This window comes from Myotis myotis, unplaced genomic scaffold (assembly GCF_014108235.1).
Source record: "Myotis myotis isolate mMyoMyo1 unplaced genomic scaffold, mMyoMyo1.p scaffold_m19_p_1, whole genome shotgun sequence".
Lineage (NCBI taxonomy): Eukaryota > Metazoa > Chordata > Mammalia > Chiroptera > Vespertilionidae > Myotis > Myotis myotis.
This window is the reverse complement of record NW_023416313.1, coordinates 44,339,828-44,349,527: the sequence shown is the minus strand read 5'-3', so window position 1 is coordinate 44,349,527 and position 9,700 is coordinate 44,339,828. Positions and strand designations below refer to the sequence as shown.

The 9,700-nt window shown below is 39.9% G+C and overlaps 1 non-coding gene across 1 annotated transcript; it reads right to left on the bottom strand.

The window, feature by feature from the left end:
- Nucleotides 1-9,179: 9,179 nt before the first annotated feature.
- On the bottom strand, nucleotides 9,180-9,283 carry LOC118661257. The gene has a single exon (XR_004969237.1). It is a non-coding gene; the product is annotated as a U6 spliceosomal RNA (small nuclear RNA).
- Nucleotides 9,284-9,700: the final 417 nt, after the last annotated feature.

Here is a 9,700-nt window from a genome sequence, read left to right as displayed (position 1 = left end):
TTTAATTACATATAAAGAATAATAAAATTGAGAAACTTATGGTAAGACTGGTCAATTTTTTTGTATTTTTTTTTTAGAAAAAAAGTAGACAAGCACTTTTTTAATATGTTCAAAAACTATTAATTTTACCTGCTTTCAATTAGAGACAACTTGTCAATAAAAATATAAACCACTGAATTTTGGCACAAATACAGTGTATGCCTTTTTTTAAAAAAACAGCTGATGACAAACAATCAGCAAATGTGCAATTTCCAAGTTTATAATATTGTCTTTAACTTTTTTCTAACTTCATCTTCACAAACATGAGTATCACAGCTGCATCTTCAAGGTGTTGATCAGGTTGAAGGCTTTGTCTTCTTCTCATGTCAGGCTTCTCTTCAGAGTCCTTCAGAGGTTTCTGGTTTGCCATGGCACCACCAGCTGATAGGACACTTGCATGGCCAACTTGACTAAGGTGCCCATGATCTCATCAGCTGCATTTGACCTTTGACCCCACCCCCATTCCTACCTAAGAGATTGATACAGAGAAACCTGCTGTAGGAAGAAAGTTATGGCTTAATAACCTTAAGAATCTTCACCTGAACAAGATGACTTCAAGCTTGTTAGCTAGATATCCCCTGTGTCCCATTGTTTCTAAGTTGCATAGCAAGAATTTTTCTGCCAAGTATATTTTGATCTCCTCAACTACTTGTAAATTGCCCATTCTAACTTATGAAATCTAAGACTCCATTCCCTTACTTTTTTCCTTTGTTCAAAAATGTCGTATATACTTAAGGTGAGGCAGAAAAGTTAGAACAGAAAACAAAAGTCTCAAGCTTTATCCCTCCTCTTGTCAAACTTGGCTGGAACATCACAGATAAGAACATCACTGACCACCTGTTCCCACACTTCCCCATCCTTTATTTCCTGTAATTGGGAAAACCAAAAGGGAATCACTATCTGAAGAGGAGAGACAAAAACAAGCCACATTGGCAGTCACCCCACCAGCATCAGATGCAGGAGACCATGCTATGCCTCACCTTGCTCATATTTAATAAAACTTTCCACAAGACCCCATAGAGTTGTCTCATTCTCTGAGGTCACAAGCTCTCATTTCTCGAGTGCATCCTATCACTTTAATAAATATATGTGCTTTGCAAAATCTTTCTGTCATCATCTTGAATTCCTTCTTGTACTATGACAAGGATGTGGATTGAGTTGAGGACTCCCTTGGCCTCCACGAATATTGCTTGTCATCCGCTTTTGAGGAGCCAGCCAGGAGGGTCTCCTTTATTACAGTGGAACCCATGTCTTGTTTTTCTCCTCCCCTCCTGACTAGGTCTCTCTCTCTCTTTGTCTCTCTCTCTCTCTCTCTCTCTCCCTCCTTTCCCACCTCCCTCAGATTTCCTCTAGAGTCCCCCTCCTATACAACCAAGAGCCTTAGACCCAACCTAGGAAGAGTAAGTTTCCTGAGTGCAATTGCTGTAAGATTGACCACATGGCTTTGTCTCGTTTATGCTCTGCCTTTCATAAGCATACCTTTTATTGGATTTCTCTCCTTTTTTCTGGGGACCAGATATCCACACTTCTTTGGAATCTCCAGGAGCTTCAGATTTACCTGGTCTGAGTGCCAATTGAAACTCTTACTATTATATGGTCTCATGACTATTGTGGCCTTCCCCCCACATCCCATACTTAATAATTGGCTATGGAATTTATCAGCGCCAAAAGATGGGGCAGCACCTGGGATATCACAGATCTGCTTCCTCTTATAGTCTCCCATCCCCTATTGGTTTTCCCGTGCCTAGGCAAGAAACAAATCCTGCCAAGTGAAAAACTATGGGCCAATGTTAGAACAAACTTCACTGGACAACCCTGGGGATGCCTAAAATAAGCCAGCAATACAAATGCTGACAGTAAGACTTCCTAGAAATGAGTCTTCCTAGCACCATGGCACTGCATTATCCAACTAAAAGGTTGGCCATCAATGCATCCTTTGGATTGATTTATGACCAAAAGGAAGAAGTGTAGACAAAGAAGGGGCTACATGCTACCCTGACAAGCTCAGATGAAGCCTGCATGGAGAGCCTTACAAACTCAGAGACCTAGGTAACCACATAGAATGATCTGAAATTAAAACTTCCTAGCTAAAAGTGAGTCAAGGTAGGTAGTCATGTCACAGCCTGGTATTTTTATTGACAAATGTCAATCTTTAACTTAACTGAACTTGCCCATTGTCTTGTTGCATCTACAATAATCCTTTTTCCAGACCTTTTAGGGCACAATCTCCTACCAGACCTTGAGACCACAGAGCATCTCAATATTATGTTGTCAAATGTTAACTATCCTATACCCACCAATGTAAAAGATGTGTCTATTTGTTTTACTCTTTATCCAATCACATAGATTTCTCTACCTTCCCTAATCTATCACTAATGAATTTTATGTAACCTCTTTATGTCTTCCCCTTCTATTCTTGTTTTGTTTTGTTTTTGTTAATCCTCACCTGAAGATATTTTTCCATTAATTTTTAGGGAGAGTGGAAGAGAGAGGGAAAGACAGAGAGAAACATTGATGTGAGAAAAACACATCAATGTTGCCTCTTGCAAAAACCCTACCAGTGCCCAGGCCTGGTGAAATGGAATTTTTGGACTGGAACCGGGATTCTTTGTCTGCCAGAGTTGAAGAATGAATCCATGGACAGAGGGTGGTATAGCAACGATGGATATTTATTGAGGAACAAGTACAGACTCCCACGTGGGGAGAGGAAAAGAGTCCCACAGAATGGACTCCCACATGGGGAGGAGGAAAAGGTCCCACAGAGTTCCTGTTTCCATGGTTTATAAAGGCTGCAGTTCCTGTGTCCCGATATCCCCTCTGATTGGTCAGTATTCCTTTTCAAATTGGTTACTATAGTGATTCCTGAGGCCCTCCTTCCTCATAGTCCTTCCATTCCTTCTGGGTTTTCTTCCTCCTTTATTTTGTAAATATAGACCTCTTCTGGCTACTTCCAGTTCCCTTGTTGTATGGAAATGTTGCTGCACTTGGCTTCCGTGTGTTATGGAGATACATCTGTTGCTGCTCCCTTATCTATGGAAATATACCTTCTCCCAGTCTGTAGCCCTGTTTTTTCCATGGACCCCAATTCTAAAAATTCCCAGAACCTGAGTATGTCCCCCTAAAATTCCTGTTTCACTGGAAGGATCCTGCAACCAAGCTATGTGCTCCTGACTGGAATTGAACCTGGAACCCTTTTGATCCACAGGCTATGCTCTATCCACTGAGCCAAACTGGCAAGGGCTTCCCCTTCAATTCTGATATACTATAACATAAGTGGTAAAACTACTATCTTCCAGAGCATTTTCTCAATCGATTGAGATTTTGCTTCCTGATAATTGTTGTCAGTTTGGCTCAAATAAACTCATAAAAATTCTCTGCAGGTTTGGATGTTTCTCATATGGACAGCAGAAAGGTACTATTAGTTTCAATGAAGTCAAATATTGGTGAAGTGGTATGTTTTTAATATCTATATTCATATTATCTGAACATAAACATAATTTTTTTAGAGTAGAAATCAGAGGTATTATTACCTACAGTGATAACCTTACCAGTTCCCCTTTGTTATTCTGCCTTGCCTTGCTACTTCTCAAGCAATGTGATAAGATCCAGATGGACAAACCTGCAAGCATTTTTGCACTGCAGGAGAGGAACCACAAAGTATGAATTTGGGAGTTTATTTACCTCTTTCCCTCTTCTGGTCTTGAGAAAGAAAGATAAACTTAATCTCCTTAAACATGTTATAAAGGAGAAATTAAAGAAAGGATTTTAATATTCTTTCCCTTTGGAATGTAAAGTTGCCTACAACTTTGCAAACCCAGGAAAATTTCTTAAATTCCAGATTTTATTCCTTTTTACAATGTAAACACATACTTCTGTGGTAGATAGTTAGACAGACATGAACAGAGCAAGGACAATGGGCCAGGTACAGAAGGTCACCAGGACAGAAAGCAAAGGACACTTGTAGGGAGGGGCCTTGTGCCTAGGGTGACCTTACCTCTCTAGAGGTAACATCTAGGCCTCAGTTCTATTTCAGTTCCAGGCCTATAAAAGCAACAAAACTAGACATGCAATGTCATGATCAAGGCTGACACCTTGCCCGGGCGCCAACCAACCAATCTGTGGAGACCACAATCCTGAAAGGACACACCTGGAGAGCTACTGAATATTCTATTGAGATCTTCCCCCTGGAACATTCCCTAAAATGTCACCCTTAATACCCTTAGGACACAGGTCCCAGATTGCTCTCCCTCCCCCCCACCACCACTCCCCCTCCCCCAGGTATGTCACCTTTGCCTTTTTTACTTCTAAACTCCAAGGGCCCTTCCTTTACTACTGCAACTTGTTACCTAAGACCATTTCTTCTATGACTTACTTATACCTCAGTGATTTTCCAAATAAGTGTTCTTTTATAGTTTGAGTCTTGACTCTGAATTCTTTCCTAACTAGGCTCAAGTACCTAGTCTGCTGAACCCAGGTTAGGTCTGACCCCACTGGTCTACTAACACCTAGTGCTATTCTCACTATCCCCAACACTTCCAAGGGAGAATAAATCTCAATCCAGTCATCTTTTAACTTCCAAACTGTGTTTAACCTAGATTCCAGATTTATTTGTTCAGAGAGCCTTAATCATACAAAAACATTTTCTCTACACCCCTGACATCTCTTAATTTTTTCATCTATGCTCTTTTCTTCTACTAAATATTTATATTATTTCTTTTCTGCAAGTTGTTTTTAATATTCCAAATAATAAACACACATACACACAATTCTACACTATCACATTGTATATATTCAAACCATTAGATAAAGCAAAGCCACTATTTGGTGCCACCCTGTTTCATATTCCTTTTCTGAGATTCTTTCAGATCAATTCACAAGCATTTGTTTATATGTATACATATACTAAGATACATATACATATATAAATATACATAAATATATACACACATACATACATATACATATACATATACATATACATATACATATACATATACATATACATATAAAGAAATATATAGCCTCGCTAGAGTGGCTCAGTTGGTTGAGCATTGTCCTGTCCACCAAAAAGGTAACCAGTTCAATTCCTGGTCAGGACACATACCTGGGTTTTGGGTTTGATCCCCGGTTGGGACAACAGATGTTTCTCTCTCACATCCATGTTTCTTTCCCTCTCTCCCCCTTATTCTCTCTCTATGCATGTCCTCATGTTACAGAATTTACCAGGTGACCAGAAAATATACACACACAGGAGTACTTGGCAATACAGGAAAAGCCATTTATTTCCAAATGTACTAGTCCCATGACTCAGGGGACCCTGTTCCCAAATCCTGAGCAAACCAATATGGAGGAAACTTTCTCTTTATATCCTTTGGTTTCTTTGTCCCCCAGATAAGGGTCAGACTTCTGGACTTTCGGGGGCTTTGCAAAAAGCCCGTGTGTTGGGATAGAGGCTGTGAGACCACACCCAAAGGTCTGGCCTGGCATCAGCACTGATAACCCCTCTGGGGGTTGTGTATGGTTCATGGTTTATGACCTCTGTAAAATGTGAGTATTTAGGTAAACAGGTCTTGCAAGACCTTAAGATAATTAAGGAAAGGGCACCAGGGGTGGGCAAACTTTTTGACTCGAGGGCCACAATGGTTCTTAAACTGGACTGGAGGGCCAGAACAAAAGCATGGATGGAGTGTCTGTGTGAACTAATATAAATTCAAAGTAAACATCATTACATAAAAGGGTACGGTCTTTTTTTTTTTTTTAGTTTTATTCATTTCAAACTGGCCGGATCCAGCCCGCGGGCCGTAGTTTGCCCACGGCTGGCACTAGACTATAGGCCAGTGGTTCTCAACCTTCTGGCCCTTTAAATACAGTTCCTCATGTTGTGACCCAACCATAAAATTGTTTTCGTTGCTACTTTGTAACTGTAATGTTGCTACTGTTATGAATCGTAATGTAAATATTTGATATGCAGAATGGTCTTAGGCGACCCCTGTGAAAGGGTCATTGGACCGCCAAGGGGTTGCGACCCACAGGTTGAGAACCGCTGCTATAGGCTAACAGGAATGTGCATTAGGGATGCTAATTAACTAGGTATAGAGTCAGGCTGCTGTTCTCCCTCCAAAAAATGTCTTATTTTCCTCATCACTCAGGCAAGGATTGAAAAAAACAAAAACAGCCCAGCAGGCATGGCTCAGTGGTTGAGCATTGACCTATGAACCAGGAGGACAAGGTTCAACTCCCAGTCAGGCACATGCCCAGGTTGTGGGCTCGATCCCCAATGTGAGGCATGCAGGAGGCAGCTGATCAATGATTCTCTCTCATCATTGATGTTTCCATCTCTCTCTCCTTCTCTCTTACTCTTGAAATCAATAAAAATATTGAAAAAAACAAACAAAAAACAAACAAACACAAATGCAGAAAGCAATACATATTTTTTGTTCATTTTTGTATTAAGGTAATCACACTATAAATTGTTTTTCTCCCAGTCTTTTGTCACTCAGGAATGCCTTAGAGATAATTTTATTTCAATATATAGACATCATTGTTTTCAAGTACTAAGTAGTTAGATGTCATGTATCTGCTTTCCTCCCTAATTAGAATGTTATTTCTCACCTTCTTTGCCATTTGTGAAATCTGAGTTGTCCTTTAAAACTTAACTCAAATATTGTCTTTTTTTAGTAAAATCTTTTGTTTCCATTCAGGACATGTTAACTTCTGTTCTGATGGCGATCCTTGTTAATGAGGCTGGAAGGAAAAGAGGATTAACTACAAAATTAAGGAAACTGAACTGTTTAGGGTTTGTTCCCCTAACTATGAATTTAATTCATAACTTAAAGCACAAGGTCTTACAGACAATGTGTAATTGTGGGAAGTATTCATATCTATGCTAGAGAAAAATTTTAGGTGGAAATCTCTGATAGTGGTAATATTTGTAAAGTGGGTAGAAGGAGGGAAAGTTGTGTGTCGATGTTCTAGTTTGCTGTTGTTTTGAAATAAAATTTTCCCCACTAATTAGAGAGATTAGGAAGAGAGAATTGGGGCACATATCAGAGTTTCTTTGAAAGAATCTGAAGTTCAGCACAGAATTCCATGCCCAGGAAGGGACTATGGAAGATGTGGTTTCTTGTTTACCAGACTTTAGAAGTTAATGGAAAAGACTGTAATAACACAATAAATAAAATGAGGGATAATGTTAAAATGTGAAAAATAATTTAAAACTCTCTTCTCTTCCACCAAGCTTTATCAGGTTGAGTTTGTCAATGTAAGAAACATCCAAACCTGCAATAATTTTTATGAGTTCATTTGAGCCAAACTGAACAATTGCTGGGAAGCAAAATCTCAGCAGTTTGAGAACATGCTCTGGAAAATGGCAGTTTTGCATTTTATTTTATACACCAGTGACCCGGTGCACATTGAAAGGAAATTAATTACAAGGTGGCTGGCAGGGCAGGACTGGGTGAGACAGGCTGGGCACACCCTGGAGCCAACCTCTTATGGTCCCTCCCTGGCTGGCCATACGTGGGGTGGCGCCCTGGCTCAAAGGGTGTCTGCAGAGTGAGCGGGGCCCCTAGGCAGGTGGGGTCCCTTGGCCTGGCAAGCGGGGATTGGGCGGAAACCAGCTCTCTGACATCCTCTGAGGGGTCCCGGAGTGTGAGAGGGCACTCTTAAAAGTTGCTTTTGTACAGGGTGTGAAATGTAAACTCAAGTGTGAAACAAACCAGATTCAGGGCCAACAGTGCCCCAGCAACAACATAACCCATGGCTGAAGGTGGAATCATGTGGCTCCACAAGGAATTGGGCTTCTTCCTTTCTGGTTTCAGGGTGTGTCACCCGAGAACTGCCGCTGCCAAGTCACTGCAGCTCAGCAACTCAATTTGAGCATCTGCCTCCTGGTGGTCAGTGCACGTCATAGCAACCTGTCAGATGGTAGAGGGACACTTAGTGTATTAGCTTTTTATATATATGTAGATTACAACCCAAAGATGAGGCATAAATGGTTTACATGAAATCTATTGGTGATAGATTAGGGAGGCAGGAGAAAGCAAAATAGGAGTGGGGGTACCTCTGGGATTGGATAAAAAGTAAAATGATAGATACATAATTTTTTTACATAGGTGGGTACAGTATAGTTACAGTCAATAATTTACACTATAACAATAACAATGAGGGGGTTTGTAATTTCAGCCCTTGTGTTGTGCTTCGAGGAAGTGGGTGGGTAAGGAAGGAAATTACTTTGTAATTCTGAAGGCATGTTACCAGGTATGGTATCCTAGATGCAAAGAAACAACAGATAGACTCAGTTAAGGTGAAGATTGGCCCTTTAGGGTATCAATACTGGCCTAGGACATAACTACCGGCTATGAACTGCTTTTAATTAAAGAGTTTTTATTTCAGGCCATCCTAGGTGGTTACTTTTGGTCTCTGAGTTTGTAAGGCTGCTATGCAGTCCTCCCCTGAACTTGTCAAGTTTAGTATGTGGCCCCTTTTTATCCACAGGTTGAAGAACTAGTGGGAATGACATAGTCAATAAAAAATATTTTCTCATTACAACAAACTAGTCAACCTAGGAGAAATGGAGATATTTCTAGAAAAATATGACTTTCCAAAACTCAATCAAGAAAAATAAAAAAAAATCTGAATAGGCTGGTAACTATGGAGGAAATTGAAGCAGTAATCAAAAAACTTCCAGCAAACAAAAGCCTTGGGACAGACAGCTTCACAGGGGAGTTTTACCAAACATTCAAAGAAGAACTAAAACCTATCCTCCTCAGACTATTCCAAAAAATTCAAGAGGGAGGAATACTTCCAAGCTCTTTCTATGAAGCCATCATTACCCTAATCCCAAAACCAGATAAGGACACTACAAAGAAAGAGAATTACAGGCCAATATATCTGATGAACATAGATGCTAAAATCCTTAATAAAATCCTGGCAAATGGGATCCAGCAGTACATTAGAAAGATCATACACAATGACTAAGTGGGAATTATTCTGGGGAAGCAAGGATAATACAATATCCACAAATTAATAAAAGTGAAACATCATATAAACAAATTGAAAGACAAAAATCACATAATTATATTAATAGATGCAGAAAAAGCATTTGACACAATCCAACACCTTTTCTTTTTTTTTCTTTTTTAAATATGGAACACTTCACGAATTTGTGTGTCATCCTTGCGCAGGGGCCATGCTAATCTCTGTATCATTCCAATTTTAGTATATGTGCTGCCAAAGCGAGCACATCCAACACCTTTTCTTGATAAAAACTTTCAGGAAAGTAGGAATAGAGGGATCATATCTCAACATAATAAAAGCATATATGAATGCCAGAGGCTAAGACCAACAAGTAGTTAGCATAATTATGTGAGAAGTCCGTTAGAAGGCAAATGGACTTTGATATTCAGCAAGGGCTGAAAAATCAGCATTGTATCACCCTGCTGCTGGCTGAATGGCTGAAGGCAATCCCCTAACCCAGTGGTCAGCAAACTCATTAGTCAACAGAGCCAAATATCAACAGTACAACGATTGAAATTTCTTTTGAGAGCCAAATATTTTAAACTTAAACTATATAGGTAGGTACATTGTTATTAACTTAATTAGGGTACTTCTAAGGCTTAGGAAGAGCCACACTCAAGGGGCCAAAAAGCCGCATGTGGCT